This window comes from Poromitra crassiceps (genome assembly GCF_964638095.1).
Source record: "Poromitra crassiceps genome assembly, chromosome: 19".
NCBI classification, from domain to species: domain Eukaryota; kingdom Metazoa; phylum Chordata; class Actinopteri; order Beryciformes; family Melamphaidae; genus Poromitra; species Poromitra crassiceps.
Window position 1 is genome coordinate 2,508,317 of NC_139646.1, and position 17,424 is coordinate 2,525,740.

General features: G+C 46.4%; 1 protein-coding gene across 2 annotated transcripts in view; it reads right to left on the reverse strand.

The window, feature by feature from the left end:
- jupa (junction plakoglobin a) overlaps positions 1 to 16,617 on the reverse strand; it is a 34,444-nt gene extending 17,827 nt beyond the window's left edge. Inside the window, exon 1 of one of the 2 annotated variants that reach the window (XM_083656120.1) lies at positions 16,481 to 16,617. The gene's annotated coding sequence lies outside the window, so the exon portion shown is untranslated. Of the gene's footprint in view, positions 1 to 16,478 lie in introns of both variants that reach the window. The other variant, XM_083656119.1, reaches the window with a different exon arrangement.
- Between the last annotated feature and the right edge of the window lie 807 nt (positions 16,618 to 17,424).

Consider the following 17,424-nt stretch of genomic DNA (forward strand, 5'->3'; position numbering starts at 1 on the left):
TTCTTATGTTTCACTCGCTCAGCCAGGACAGCCCATGTTTTCCTTCCCCTGGCGTCTTGCTGCCTGCGTGCTGGCGTGTGTGTGTGTGTGTGAGTGTATACCACTATAGGCCCTGAAGGGGTCTTTGTATTCTATTACAATTGGTATGGAAAAGGCACTGACAATGGTGTGTGTGGACGCCAGTGAAAAGTGTGTATTGCATGTTCCTCACTAGTGCTTAAATGTGCTTAGATGTCTGTAGCACTTTGATAGACTAGCGAGTCACTGGCATGTCCTCACACATTTCCCCGGGGCTGCATGTGTGTATGTGTCTTTATGTTTGCATGTTCAAAATGCATTCATCTCACCTGGATGGTGTTTGTAAGACCCCCCAATGTGTCCCTGGGCCTGGGCCCTGGCTATAACTCCCTCTCTCACCTTCAGAGCCAACAGCAGCTGAGCTCAGTGAGTCACATGCTGTTAGTCTGCCTTGGGGTCTCATGGGGTTTGGCCAAAGCTGTCTGTGCATGCAGGTACATGCTAGCTTACAGGTGATACTCACCATGCAGGTACATGCTAGCTTACAGGTGATACTCACCATGCAGGTACATGCTAGCTTACAGGTGATACTCACCATGCAGGTACATGCTAGCTTACAGGTGATACTCACCATGCAGGTACATGCTAGCTTACAGGTGATACTCACCATGCAGGTACATGCTAGCTTACAGGTGATACTCACCATGCATATACATGCTAGTTTACAGGTGATACTCACCATGCATATACATGCTAGTTTACAGGTGATACTCACCATGCAGGTACATGCTAGCTTACAGGTGATACTCACCATGCATATACATGCTAGTTTACAGGTGATACTCACCATGCAGGTACATGCTAGCTTACAGGCGATACTCACCATGCATATATACATGCTAGTTTACAGGTGATACTCACCATGCATATATACATGCTAGCTTACAGGTGATACTCACCATGCATATACATGCTAGCTTACAGGTGATACTCACCATGCATATACATGCTAGTTTACAGGTGATACTCACCATGCAGGTACATGCTAGCTTACAGGTGATACTCACCATGCATATACATGCTAGTTTACAGGTGATACTCACCATGCAGGTACATGCTAGCTTACAGGTGATACTCACCATGCATATATACATGCTAGTTTACAGGTGATACTCACCATGCATATATACATGCTAATTTACAGGTGATACTCACCATGCAGGTACATGCTAGCTTACAGGTGATACTCACCATGCAGGTACATGCTAGCTTACAGGTGATACTCACCATGCAGGTACATGCTAGCTTACAGGTGATACTCACCATGCATATATACATGCTAATTTACAGGTGATACTCACCATGCAGGTACATGCTAGCTTACAGGTGATACTCACCATGCAGGTACATGCTAGCTTACAGGTGATACTCACCATGCATATATACATGCTAGCTTACAGGTGATACTCACCATGCAGGTACATGCTAGCTTACAGGTGATACTCACCATGCAGGTACATGCTAGCTTACAGGTGATACTCACCATGCAGGTACATGCTAGCTTACAGGTGATACTCACCATGCAGGTACATGCTAGCTTTTTTTTTTTTTTTTTTTTTACCTTTATTTATACAGGGAGGGCTCTTGAGAGCGGGCTCTCATTTACAAGGGCGCCCTGGTACAACAATACACATACAGGAAAACAAAATTGCAGACAGACAAGACAAGATTAAATACTGTACTGTACTTAAGTACATTAAATAAAACATGCGCACTCCTCGCGCTTGGTACTCTCGATGTGCGCTTTGAAGGACTCTAGGGGGATGAAGAGTTCCAGTTTCAAAATATCCTGGAGACTGTTCCATTTGTTAGGGGCAAAGAAAGAAAAAGCCGTCTTTCCGAGTTCAGTCCTCGCACGTGGAATGAGCAGTCTGATATGAGACTGTGAGCGGGTATGATGACTTGTGTTGTTCTGAGTAAGGAGTGAAGACAGATAAAGGGGAAGCTTTCCAATTAGTGCTTTGTAAATAAATAAAAGGCAATGTTGCTCTCTTCGAGCCGACAGGGAGGGCCAGCCCACTTTTTCATACAGTATACAGTGGTGTGTACAGAAGCCATCACCTGTTATAAAGCGCAGGGCGCTGTGATACACTGCATCCAACGGCTTCAAGCTTACAGGTGATACTCACCAAGCGGTATGAGTATTGACACACTTGGCATCGAAACGTTAAAATAAAGTTTGTTGCCTTAAATCCATGTGCTCCAGTATACTTTCGACTAAATCTCTTAAGTCTCTCCTGATATACAATTGCTTCACTGAGAGCACTTCCTTGTGAGTTGGTTGAAGCTAGTGTCCTCTAGTAAGAGAGTGGCATCAGCGGAGGGCCAAAATGCGAGACTCATTACTAGCCAATGAACAGCCAGGAATGGGTCTCGCGCTACTTTTGCATGCTAAAATAAAGCTGATAATGTACAATTTGATTCAAGGGGGGAAAAAACCCTTTCAGAGTACAACACAAACTGTCTATTTTGCTGCAACTCGACAGTGCTGCTTAATCCAGGACCTTACTTCCTGGAACTCTTGAGAGTAAAAAACTGGTCCATTGGAGTGAATGGAGATGTCGGAACTCTTCTATTATACGGCTCTGGTTGAAGCGTGTTAAACCTCTTCCTTCATCTCTTGACAGTGTTTCCTTCCTCTCATACTTGTCTAAGGTGTGGCCCCTTTTTACCCTCAAGCAACGAGTAATGGCAAGGTGTCATAATAATAACAACATCTTAAGCCACTACTAGCCATCTATGAATTTGGCCGTGAGGGGAAGGAATTGATCAAACTGTCACACACCAACTTTGTGGACTGGGTTTCCCAAAACCATTTGAACTAAAATCGCTTTAATGTTTCACTGTGAAACATATGGATTTTGTATTGAGTACAAAACCACAATTCACCAAGGTTTTTCTGCTTAAACACACAACTATAGCGAGCAGTACCACGGGTCTACAGTGGTGGAACTTTCCTGTATTCAGTAAATCAGTGACAGCGTTTGTGTAGTCTTTGTTTTCCTGGGCGAGGCAGCGGGTTCAGCCAACTGTTAGAGCGCTGCCTGTGATACACCCCGCACATCACCTAGGTAACAGAAAGTCTGGCTCAGCTCACTGTGATACACCCTGCACATCACCTAGGTAACAGAAAGTCTGGCTCAGCACACTGTGATACACCCCACACATCACCTAGGTAACAGAAAGTCTGGCTCAGGTCACGCAGCACACTGTGATACACCCCGCACATCACCTAGGTAACAGAAAGCCTGGCTCAGATCACTCAGCACGCTGTGATACACCCCGCACATCACCTAGGTAACAGAAAGTTTGACTCAGCTCACGCAGCACACTGTGATACACCCCGCACATCACCTAGGTAACAGAAAGCCTGGCTCAGATCACGCAGCACACTGTGATACACCCCGCACATCGCCTAGGTAACAGAAAGTCTGGCTCAGCTCAAGCAATGCACTGTGATACACCCCGCACATCACCTAGGTAACAGAAAGTCTGGCTCAGATCACGCAGCACACTGTGATACACCCCGCACATCACCTAGGTAACAGAAAGTCTGGCTCAGCACACTGTGATACACCCCGTACATCACCTAGGTAACAGAAAGTTTGACTCAGCTCACTGTGATACACCCCACACATCACCTAGGTAACAGAAAGTCTGGCTCAGCACACTGTGATACACCCCGCACATCACCTAGGTAACAGAAAGTCTGGCTCAGATCACGCAGCACGCTGTGATACACCCCGCACATCACCTAGGTAACAGAAAGTCTGGCTCAGCACACTGTGATACACCCTGCACATCACCTAGGTAACAGAAAGTCTGGCTCAGATCACTCAGCACACTGTGATACACCCCGTACATCACCTAGGTAACAGAAAGTTTGACTCAGCACACTGTGATACACCCCTCACATCACCTAGGTAACAGAAAGTTTGACTCAGCTCACTGTGATACACCCAGCACATCACCTAGGTAACAGAAAGTTTGACTCAGCACACTGTGATACACCCCGCACATCACCTAGGTAACAGAAAGTTTGACTCAGCACACTGTGATACACCCCGTACATCACCTAGGTAACAGAAAGTCTGGCTCAGCACACTGTGATACACCCCGTACATCACCTAGGTAACAGAAAGTCTGGCTCAGCACACTGTGATACACCCCGCACATCACCTAGGTAACAGAAAGTTTGACTCAGCACACTGTGATACACCCCGCACATCACCTAGGTAACAGAAAGTCTGGCTCAGCACACTGTGATACACCCCACACATCACCTAGGTAACAGAAAGTTTGACTCAGCACACTGTGATACACCCCGTACATCACCTAGGTAACAGAAAGTCTGGCTCAGCACACTGTGATACACCCCGTACATCACCTAGGTAACAGAAAGTCTGGCTCAGCACACTGTGATACACCCCGCACATCACCTAGGTAACAGAAAGTTTGACTCAGCACACTGTGATACACCCCGCACATCACCTAGGTAACAGAAAGTCTGGCTCAACACACTGTGATACACCCCACACATCACCTAGGTAACAGAAAGTTTGACTCAGCACACTGTGATACACCCCGCACATCACCTAGGTAACAGAAAGTCTGGCTCAGCACACTGTGATACACCCCTCACATCACCTAGGTAACAGAAAGTTTGACTCAGCACACTGTGATACACCCCGCACATCACCTAGGTAACAGAAAGTTTGACGCAGCTCACTGTGATACACCCTGCACATCACCTAGGTAACAGAAAGTTTGACGCAGCTCACTGTGATACACCCCGCACATCACCTAGGTAACAGAAAGTTTGACGCAGCTCACTGTGATACACCCCGTACATCACCTAGGTAACAGAAAGTCTGGCTCAGTTCACACACCGCGCTGTGGTGGAGACTTTACCTGATATCTGTCTGGAACAATGCTCACTTGCTGCTGTAAGTGCTGTTCCATGCTGGTTCTCAGCCTCTCTTTCCTCATATGCACCATGTCATACACTCACCCATCTGCTTGCTCAGCGTCTCTCTCTCTCGCTACACACACACACACACACACACACACACACACACACACACACACACACACACACACACACACACACACACACACACACACACACACACACACACACACACACACACACACACACACACACACACACGACGACGACGACATGTTTTTCTAATTGTGACCAGCTGACTGTGCCCTGACCTCTGTGGCAGGCTGTGGGGGGCTGATGATAGCGGGCTAACAGCAGATAAGAGAGGGGAATGCTGGAAGTAGGCGTCAGTCACACAGAGAGCTGCAGAGACAGCCAAAGAGAAGGACTGCCATTTACAGCACAAGGGGATGCACAATATATCGGCAATCGGGTATCATATTGATCGATGTTAGTAATTTTGTAATATATCGGTATCGGTCCTGAGCAAAATAACAGCAATGGTAATATCGGTTATTGGTTTTGGTATCACCCACATTTTCTTATTGAGAGGAAACAATGCAATAAATCAAAGATTTATGGGCTTTTCCAAATTCCTAATTCATGGTGTTTAAATGTGTTTTTGAGTATGTACAAAACTTTATTTTCGTAGAAACTCAGATCATATCAACAATGGTAAATATCAGTTATTGGCCATAACAGCAATGATAATTAAGAAATATCACACAAGAGGGAGTGCTGTTGTTGGCTAATATCGTCAATATGTCAGCTGTGATTCGGTCGTAGGCACGAGGCCGCAGGCCGAGTGCCGAAGATAATCACAGCCGTGATGATATTAGCCAACAACAGCACGACCTCGAGTGTGATATTGCTTACAACTGTTGTACAGCATAAACAAAGCTATTCATCAAGTAATAATAGCATTGTTTAAGTCATTTGCAACAACAGATGATTTATGTCTGTTATTCGCCTCAGCCAACAAAAACAGTTCCCCCAGGATTGCACTACTAAGTCGTGTTGCCAAGCAAGCAACAACAGGTACACTTTCCGCCTGCAGTTTTCTGACTGCAAGCTAGCTAAGCTAACGTTAGCTACTTTGAGGTTAGCACAGAGGATTTCAGCTTACCGTTCATAATCAAGGTTAAATCCATATCGTTGTCCCTGGGTGCGAGCGCTGTTTGAACGCAGCTAATCAAGGAAACGTTTAGAACAGCTGTGAAGCAGAGCAACATATACACAGTGAAGCGCCAGTGCTGTTATCGTGAAAAATCAGCAGCACTGCTAAGATCCCTCTGGTCCAATCAAATTGCTCGGCCGGAACTAACTGTTGTATAATATCGGTTATCGGGATTGGACAACAATTTCATATTGGTGCATCCCTAATCAAAATGACAGCTGAGCATCTTATCACCAGAGACAATTCCCTCTATGTTGTTGGATAGGAAACATCTAGGGTGTGACGTCATTTCTCGGTCATAAATAAACGAGTATCATTGCTATGACAGACGAGCCCTGCTGCCACATTGTTCAGCCGTGACGGAGAAGCTGTTGGTTGCATTGTTTGCTTTAGAGTGGACTTTGCTCTCTTCCAGTTAATGACTGATACATCCTTTCACTCTCACTGTACCTTTGCTCTATCATCTCACTCCCTTTACCTCCACCACCATCCACAAGAACATTCACCACTAACATCATGTCAGCCATACTTTTGCTCAAGAAAACGCACACACATCCCAGGCCGGCCAACCCACACACACACACCACCACCACCATCTTCCACTATACTGTTGAGCAACTGCCACAGTGGATGATGATTGCTGACTTGGGATTTAGAACACGCACACACACACGCGCGCGCGCGCGCACACACACACGCACACACACACACACACACACACACACACACACACACACACACACACACACACACACACACAGCAGGAATGTGTGTGAGTGAACCCTGCGAGCGAACGAGTTGGAACAGAAAGAAGCAGGGAGAGATGAACAGTGTTTAGCACCGATGCTGTAATACTGCTGTGACATTCCACACTGACTTGGCATATTCAATCTGCATTCTGCACTGTGTCCCTCCACAAATCCTTCACACACACACACACACACACACACACACACACACACACACACACACACACACACACACACACACACACACACACACACACACACACACACACACACACACACACACACACACACAATAAACAATGCCTAAAGCTATCTAAAACTTTTTGATTACACTCTCTCTTTCTCACAATAACTGAAACTTAAACGATGTGAGGAGGCGGCCATTGCGACAGTGGATGAGTAACTCAACTGACAGCTAAGAAACTCTGCTCGATCCCACCTCCACACATACAGTACAGGCATGTCAGACAGGGAGTGTCTCTACAGCGGTGACAGACCTAACATGGGCGTGGTCCTCCTCCCCCTCCATCCCACACACACAGCGGTGACCAGTGTTGGGGGTAACTCATTACAAAAGTAACATATTACATGTATATTACTTTTAGCAGTAACTCAGTAATATAACTTATTACTTATAGGATTTCATTAATATTATACCAGTTACTTTGTCAAGTAACTCAAGTTACAAATTGAGTTAATTTTTTTTAATCAAAGCACATATTTAAAAAAAGATACAATCATTTCCTAATCAAACTGTGTGTTTTTATGCAAATAACCACTATAAATGACAATAACAAAGGAAAAGAATAAAATGTTGAATTTTGGATGGTTTACACTGACTTCAAGGCGGTTGAAATTATTTTTCAGGATGGTTCCGGGGCGGCGATGTCATTCTGCTGCTGCTGTTGTTTTGGTAAAAGTAATGCAAAAGTAGTTGAATAAGTAATGAGTTACTCTACACAGAAAGTAATATTGTAAAGTAACTTATTACTTTCAAATCAAAGTAACTAGTAATATGTAGTATATTACATTTTGAAAGTAACTTTCCCAGCACTGGCGGTGACAGACCTAACAAGGGCGTGCCCCCCCCCCCTCCATCCCACACACAGCGGTGACAGACCTAACAAGGGCGTGCCCCCCCCCCCTCCATCCCACACACAGCGGTGACAGACCTAACAAGGGCGTGCCCCCCCCCCCTCCATCCCACACACAGCGGTGACAGACCTAACAAGGGCGTGCCCCCCCCCTCCATCCATCACACAGCGGTGACAGACCTAACAGGGCGTGGTCCCCCCCCAGTTGAACACACCTAATAGCCAGAGGGGTGAAACAGCAGCCCGTCATGGGTACATGTTATTCTCTGCACAAGTCCTCAGAATAACTAATAATAGCAACTGTTCTGTTACTCTCACTGATATTGGCTTATTTATCAGCAACACTCACACAGCTGACCAAAGCTTGACTTTGCTAGTCTCAGCTCTTCTATGGCAGCAGGACTGAACCAGGCAGGGGAGAGGCCCAGGGGGCTCGCTGATCAACTCTGGCTCTATTCCAAGCTGGATCCTAGCCAAAAGATAAGTTATGATCACTGGGCCTTTTATTTAGCTGTCTGCTGTCGAAGGCTTTGGTACGTCGCTGCCTGGGGAGTTTAAGCTGACAACGTGACGTTTTAGCTACAGTACAAAACAGGAATATGAATTATGTAGCCTATTATTATATACTGTCTGTGACAGTATATGGACAAACGGGTAATGTGTATATGAGTTTTTCTAGTGAGGCAAGGGAGGAGCCCCCTCCCTTCTTTTTTGAGAAGAAAAGGGAGAGTTTCTATATTTTTAATAAATAAACCAAAATATATTTTCTCTCCGCTTTGAACTAATTCCATTATTGAAAATGCTTTAATGGCATTGGTGACACCTGCAGGCCAGGGAAGGAAAGGGTAGTCTCTGGAGGACGGAGGACTGCCCCGCCCCCTGCTCCTCAGGGGCACGGTCCATGGGCAGGGTCTTATTCCGTGTGTCATGTGTGTGTATGTGCTTCAGTATTTTTCATGCTAACCTATGATTGGCTAAACAGATAAGATTGCACAACAGTGGAGGCATGCAGGCCTTGTAGGAATGCCTCCCTGCAATGATTGACATCGGCACTGACCAATGAGAACCAGACTCAGGCAGGCGGGCAGGGCTCAGGACTCCCGCAGCATCCGATGTGGCGCTTTGATGTGGCGCTGCACAGTGGCTGCCCACTGCTCCTAGTTCTAGGAAGGTTCCTAGTAGAGGATGGGTCAAATGCAGAGGATGAATTTCCCCATGGGGATAAATAAAGGATAACTAACTAACTAACTAACAGTAGCGTTGGCTCTCTGGTCAGTGGTCATAATGTGACCAGCTAGCTAGCTGGCCAAAGCCATGAAGAGTCATGCAAATGCTACTGTGCTAAAAAAGGAAGAAGCCTGGTTTGATAAGTAGCGCGCTAACGCTAGTTAGCTCGCGATGCTAACGTTATTAGCAGTTCCAATGACGTTAGCATCGCAAGCTAACATACAGGCTTTTGCTAAACCCGATTCTGGGAGCATTACCCAGCATGGAATTTAAGTGAGCTAAAATGTATTGTTGACAATCTTACTGTGCTGTCTATTAGCTAGCTAGAGCATCTTGGCAGCCAACCTGACAGCCAGAAGCTAGCAGCTATCAATACTTGTCAAAAACAACTGTCTTTTGTAAGCTAGCAGCTAGTTGGACACCCAGTCTGGCCAGTGCAGAATGCTATTGTAGTCTATCTTCCCAAGGAGCTCACTGCCTTAGTGATTTCAGCCTGTGATATTGTCACTATAAGTCAGTATTTACTGATACTTTATCAAGTATTTACTCTGAGAAATGAAATAATTAGAAAACGAACAATTATTGATGGTTAAATCTTTTTTTTTTTTTTTTTTGCATTTTCTTGTTGTTTCTTGTTGTTACTGAATAAATAAACAAAAAAAATTCAAAGCAATTTTTTTTTACATATCTTGTAGGCAATTTGCCTTTCTCATGGATTCGAGGCTTGCAACATTATTACTAGCATATGAGAACAATACTGCTTTGTCAATGTCGCATTAGAAACCTTGAGTCCATCTACTCGAATCATGGTTTCTATTAGGCCTCTAATGTCATGTTTAGACAGACAGAGGCAGCTGTATACAGGCAACTAAAGCAGATACCACACATCTGTAAAGCTTCCTGCGCCATCTGCTCAGCAGCAGATTATCAATTTGACATATAGGCTAGCCGAATGCACACACACACACACACACACACACACACACACACGCAACACCACACACTGTTTTCCCAAATGACTTTAACACAACACCCAGCAGCACTCACACCAGCCAGCCCTCCTGATACACTCAATGGCTTTGTGAGTGGCTGTGTAGCCAGCTGAGCCTGTGCTGTTCAGAGGCTGTGGTCAGTAAGCATTCCCTTCACATTGTTCTCTCTCTCTCTCTCTCTCTCTCTCTGGCACGGGCTGTGGGGGTCCAGCTGTCCCACAGGGGGAGCTTAACCCGCCCCCCACCCCAAACCACCACTTCCCTTTTTCATTCCATGTCCCCCCCTCACCCCAGCGTAACATAAGCGTTACGGCACTGTTATGGAGGCAGGGGGGGGGGGCTAATTGGTATAAATCAATACGGGAGGATGTGAAGTGGTGCACAGCTAATGCATCTATTGTGGTGGGTGACAGGAAGCGCTGGTCATCACGCTCTTACTCAGGGAGGAGAAGTTTGCAGCAACTGTTCCCCCTTTACTGTACTGGCTGCTGCACTACTGTATTCTCTACAGACAACACTGTGCTGACAAACGAGGCTATCGCAGGCCGGGGGGGCTGAGGTCCAGAGGAAGGAGTGGAAAGAACACGGCTCGCTATCTCTGCAAATGCGCTCACTCTTTGGGAGAACATTCATCGTTTCACTCTTTAACAGGCAGCTGATAAAATCCAGACCATAGCAACATGGGCATGCCAAGAGCCCATAACAGAGCGAGACACATTGTAGAAATGGGAGAATGGGATAGTGCTGGGGCGCACTTCTTGTGCGAGACACAAAACTGAATTTGCGGACACAGTTTGCTGCTCCACCTGCCATTAACACATCTTAATATATCTATATCTATATAATATATCTGATAACGCCCAATGGCTCCCAGCAAACACAGACCACGTCAAGCACAGTCCCCGTGCCGACACAGAAAAGAAGCAGTGGAATGTCTACTGGCTCCAGATCGCTCTGGTTGATGCACTGCAGCCACTTTAATGAGTGGAATTAGGCCAGTGGATAGATACACCACTACTACAGCATCATGGCTGCTGGAAACTGCTGGCTGGTTGTTTACTCCCTGGAGGCCCTCGCTGAGAATCAAAGGAAATGCGAGTTGTCTCGGAGGAGGCGCCTGAGTGCAGAGCGGGATCAGATGACACACGAAGCCGGGAGGCAGAGAAAGGAGGAGGAGGGAATGAGTTTTAAAAAAAAGGGGTGTGCCCGTCCCTGTGTAGCAATGAGCTCTCATTTGCAAAGGCGTGTAGAGGAGCAGGCAACATGCCTCACAACACATTCATCATCACATATCAGACATGTAGAGAGAGGAAATAGTAGAAAGACAGAAGTATCTTCTCCATATATGAAGAAGTTTATCCTTCCATATTATGACAACTATGTCCAACATAAAAAGGAAGAAGAAGTGGAAATCAAAGAGCTCAATTACATTCCATTTCAGATTTTTTTTTTTTTTTTTTTTATCAAGCCCCATTGAGGTACAATGTTTGCCCAGCTGCTGTGTTTTGGGGCAGAGAGGATGTTTTGTGCTGGGATGCCCCCCCTCCCCCCTCCCTTGCTGTTTGGTTGACGGTAGGAAGGAAGAGGATGAACTAAAGTCTCTGATATAGCACAGAGAGCGTCTGTGTCCCAGTTACTTTGTTTGGGGCAGAGAGGAAAGAGTAGCAGCATTGTCCCATTGACTGCTGCTGTCACAGTGAAAAGGAAACCGGCTCTCAAGTGTCTCCGCTGGACGCGACCGAAAAGCTGCCCGCACACCGAGACAGCTCTGCCTCGGTTCTCTGGCCAAGTTTGGGTCGTCGGCGTATCCAAAAGCCCCGTCCCAGGCCCGACAGAGAGTCTTTTAGTCTCCAAAAGCCCCGTCCCAGGCCCGACGGGGAGTCTTTTAGTCTCCAAAAGCCCTGTCCCAGGCCCGACGGGGAGTCTTTTAGTCTCCAAAAGCCCTGTCCCAGGCCCGACGGGGAGTCTTTTAGTCTCCAAAAGCCCCGTCCCGACGGGGAGTCTTTTAGTCTCCAAAAGCCCCGTCCCAGGGCCGACAGGGAGTCTTTTAGTCTCCAAAAGCCCCGTCCCAGGGCCGACAGGGAGTCTTTTAGTCTCCAAAAGCCCCGTCCCAGGGCCGACAGGGAGTCTTTTAGTCTCCAAAAGCCCCGTCCCAGGGCCGACAGGGAGTCTTTTAGTCTCCAAAAGCCCCGTCCCAGGCCCGACAGGGAGTCTTTTTTAGTCTCCAAAAGCCCCGTCCCAGGGCCGACAGGAAGTCTTTTAGTCTCCAAAAGCCCGGTCCCAGGGCCGACAGGGAGTCTTTTAGTCTCCAAAAGCCCGGTCCCAGGCCAGACAGGGAGTCTTTTAGTCTTGCATGGTCGTCACGCATGGGTGCGCTGGTGAGCGCTGAGCCCATGTGACAGATGATGAATTTTTCAGGGAGAAGTCTGAGGGGGCGCTACAGAATACAGCGAAACCCCAAGAACAAGTTGACAAGCCTGCCAGACATCTGGCAAAGAGGGCACACAGTAGAATCATGGAAAAAAAATTATATACATCCACAGTTTGCTCTTCCATACAACCACGACCATGACTAAAATACAACTGAAGTGGTGAAAAATGGAAATAGCAAAAAAAAAAAAAAAAAAAAAAACTATTTCAAAATACAAAAAAGAGCATTGTAGGTAAGATCTACTTATTACGTCACATCACTCGTTTGGTTCTCTGTGAGTTGATGATCCTCTGCTACGAGGTCGTGTATCTGACAAGTCAGTGATTTGCATTCTGTCAACCGCACCCTCGCTCTCCTCCCTGCCCTCTCATTAGAGTGTGATGAAGGGATGGTTGAGGAGGAGGAGGAGGAGGAGAAGCAGGAGAAGAAGAGCACCACAGGACTCCTCAGAGTCACTGTGCTGAGAGAGAGATACAGCTCAGCCAAATCATCCAACTGTGAAAGCTTTGCCTTTTGAGTCCGTGCAGGAATCTAGTTCACTCACTTCCCCGTCTCATACTTGCGCATGCGGAACTGTCGGTAATGAAAAAATTATCAATGGTAATATATTCATGAAGAAACAGTAGGATTCAGCTATTTCCAGCTTGCCGTCAGCTGATGCGCTGCGTGTTTTGGACAGAGCTTTGATAGCAGTCAACTTGAAAAGAATACGTTGGCAGGCCTCCAACGTCCTACAAGTGTGAGTGATGGAGAAGAAAAACAACCATTATGTCATTTTAGTAAGGGGCATCTTCTTGTGCTCTTCTGATCCAACTTAGAGAACTGTCTAAAGTCAATCATTAGTTTGAGTGAGTGACGGTTAGGTTTCAGCAGTACAAACTCTTCAGCATTACACCACTGTACTGTGTGTGGACATCCCAGAGGCTTTTCACACAAAGCACAAATCTCTTGCTGGAACAATGTTTTAGGACAATTGCCTGTCCTGTTTTTTATTCACGCATTTATGAATACTGAAATTTTGGACCAAAATCCTTGGGTTGGCTTTACTTGGATTGAGAGATCCATTTCACTGAAAGTATACCGTTGTGCTGCTACCCCTGCCTGGTTTTCTTGTATGTGTTGTGGCTTTGCTAGCCTGGGTAAACCCAGCCTCCACACGTGACCTCCATCGTGTACTATCAGTCACAAAACCTACGCTACAGACTCAGTCTGACGTCACGTTGAAGGCAGCGTTCACCCAGGCTAGTGGCCTGTGTGGAGGGATTTTTGGCATAACACAAGTTTCTTCCCAGAATCCTCAGGCCAATGACCAAAGGCCAAGTTGCAGGTTCAAATCCCTCCACACCTGCGGGGGGCAGCATGTGAAGCTGTCCACTTCAAAAGAAATCGCCTCATCTACAGAGAAGAACACATTAACGACGGTGACCTCGCGCTGGGATGTTCTTGTCCTCCGAGATAAAGAGCGGAGAGTTGGCGTCTGGGAACAAGCAGGGACGAATAATCTGTTTTGGATTGATAACGCCATTGTCCGATGAAGATCGGCTCTTAAGCCTCTTGGAAGTTAACCTCTGGGAGATTATCACACCACCTTCCCTTTGACTTCAACTACAAAGAGCCCTATCACTCCTATCATGGCTGAGCAGAAACCGGATCTCCCCGCGTCCCCGTCTCCATGTGAACAGGAACACACAGAGCCGTGGAGACAGAGCAGGTCGCTCGTGTCGCGCGCTTTGAGTCGCTGTAAGCGAGAAGCCCCGTGAAAGTGCTCAGTCAGGCACCACTGGAGAGACTAGAGGCAGAGAGCAGAGAGCAGGGACCAGCAAGTCGGCAAACCAAAACTAAGAAACCCCTTCAAGTTGAACAAAGAATCCAGGAGATACGCTATATACAGCATATAGACCTATTTATAAACTGAAGGATCTCCTCTCCTGGCCCCTTGCTCTAATGTAGGACAATATCAGGGAATTAAGCAGGAGGGGTGGGGGATTATGGCCAGTGCCACCACACCACACCACACCACACCACACCACTGTCTGTCTGTCTGTCTGTCTGTCTGTTGCTGTAGTCATGAGCTCGCTGCAGGCCCGACTGACAGAACGTACTCTACTGGCATCCCCGCTCAAATCAAGCTGACACACAGATGTCACTAGAACACAGTTGAACGCCAAACACTTGTTTGCCGTTGCTCTCTGTGCTTTGTGATGGTATGTATGGGGGGCGGGAGGCATGGGGGGTGGTGGGGGGCGGGAGGCATGGGGGGTGGTGGGGGGGGGGAGGCGTGGGTGGTGGGGGGTGGGAGGCGTGGGGCAATTTGATGTGATGTAGCGTTTAACGTGCCCGAGCCCTCTGCGCGAATCACCGAGAGAGAGGCTCGCTTTTGAAAGACAGCCGTTTAAACTCTAATTCTACGCTGACCCGGGTCATCAAATTTGACTTCCACACAAATTAAAGTTGTGCCCTGAAGCGCCGGCGCAAATGACTTAATCGCATAAGAAAAAGCGGATAAGATAAAAGTAATCTCAGCTGAGCTGGATGTTGATTTTAGTGGATTTACTGGTGAAATCAAAATGGGAGAAATGTGCTCTCCCTGCAGACAATAAACAGGATTGAGCAATCTGCTGTGAGGAAACGTGTGGTGTCTTTGTTTGTGGGTCAAGATGATGTCAGGAGGCTCTGCCAAGATCATGACATCAAAAGATCATGACATCAAAAGATCATGACATCAAAAGATCATGACATCAAAAGATCATGACATCAAAAGATCATGACATCATGGAGGATTCAGCAGCAACACCTGCAAACATCACCACTGTCTGTCTGTCTGTCTGTCTGTCTGTCTGTCTGTCTGTCTGTCTGGCACCAGAGAGGATGAGTGGATGAGGGGGCGGGCTCTGGTAGGCTATATCAACGCACGCATGTATCAAATGTTGCCACAGTGTTCATTATTATTCAGTGTCATACATTATAGATGTGTGAAGTCACTCCCACCCCAAAGCACCATTTGTTCACCAATGCTGTCATGGCAAAACAGCATGGGGCTCAACAAGGGTTATCTATCTGTATAAAACCTACAGCAAGGTTAACAAGAACTATAAAATGAAGGGATAAATAAAGAATAAATTGCACTTTTTATTACCCGCGCTATATATCTATAATATCGTGTGTGTGTGTGTGTGTGTGTGTGTGTGTGTGTGTGTGTGTGTGTGTGTGTGTGTGTGTGTGTAGCGCGCACACACACACACACACACACACACACACGCGCTTAACTTGACGCCACTAATGACACTGTGGGACTCTCCGCTGACATTACGTGACGCCAAGTTGATCGATACTTGGGCCAAACGTCGTTAACTATTTGGCAGAAAGAGCGTTTTGACACTTGAGACGGTCAGAAAACAGACGGGCTACTCACTCAGTAACGTTAAATACAAAAACAACGCAAACTTTGATCGCTGTGGCTGGCTCGTGAGCCTGAGGCATGCGGAAATGAAGCCCAAAGACAATGCAGATTTGCATCCAGGTAAAGTAGGGTTACATTATAAATGTTACCAAACGTTGCCCCCATGTACGTTATTACGCATAGGCAGCTAGATAATTAAGACAGTGAGATAAAAAAAATAAACAGCATCGTTACACAATAGTCAAAACGAAAAAACAGCCAAAAATGTAACGTGTAGTTAGCTACAAAGCACTGCCCAAAGTGGAGGAGAAACTACAATTCGCCAGTGAATATGAAGAACACATAAAACACAATAAAACCACGCGTGTGGTCAGTGAACCTCACCTGTCGAAACACGAAGCAGCGTTTGAGATTATTCCAGGTATTAAAGTGTTGTTCTCGGTGGGTTCTCTTGACTTCCTCACTTCTCTCTCCACACAAACACACACACTCTCTCCTCTGCTGCCCGACGCTCCTCAGTCTGAACACAAGAATGAGTAAAACAAGCGTCACCTCGCCGCAAGCTCCGCCCTCCTGCGCGCGACCCCACCCTGCTGCTCTCCTCACACACTGACAAACACTAGCCTATTTATTACTTCACCATTGTTGTTGTTGTTGTTGTTGTCGTTACTACTCACCCAAACAAACAAAGCTATAAATGGGGCAAAGTCTACTTCTTTAATAGGCTATGTGTGCTGCGTTCAAAATAGAGAAATAGTAAATACCTAAAAGTATCACGGCAAACAAGTCAAAACCTATTTTTACAGTCATACAAGTAGGCTATCGACTCTGAATTAAGCCTACCACACACTCTGTGCCCAACATGAATACTGCAGGGGGAAGACATGTAATGTTATGATAGTTATAAAGTCACATTTAGACACTATATAGTTTTCCATGATAATCTAATTATAGGAGAGTTTTGTGGAGTCCCCCCCCCCCCCCCCCCCCCCATGGTCTATTGTATTCTCATAGCTTTCGCCTCTATGCGCACCTGTGAAGACTGTAGCGCGTGAAGCCGACCACACCTTTATATGACGTCATGAAACCAGACAGAAATGAGTCACGATAGTCGGGAAATTGTACACTGTCAGTCTTCCAATGAAGGGTTGGTCGCTCAAACGAGTGATTAATGACAGTCTGTCATTAATCACTCGTTTGAGCGACCAACCATTCATTGGAAGACATACATCATTTTGTTCTCTGTATAGATGAGATGTAAGGTAGACTAGCCATATCCTTTTGATTATTTTGACTTTTTAGAGAGAGAGGGAGAGAGACAGGAAGAG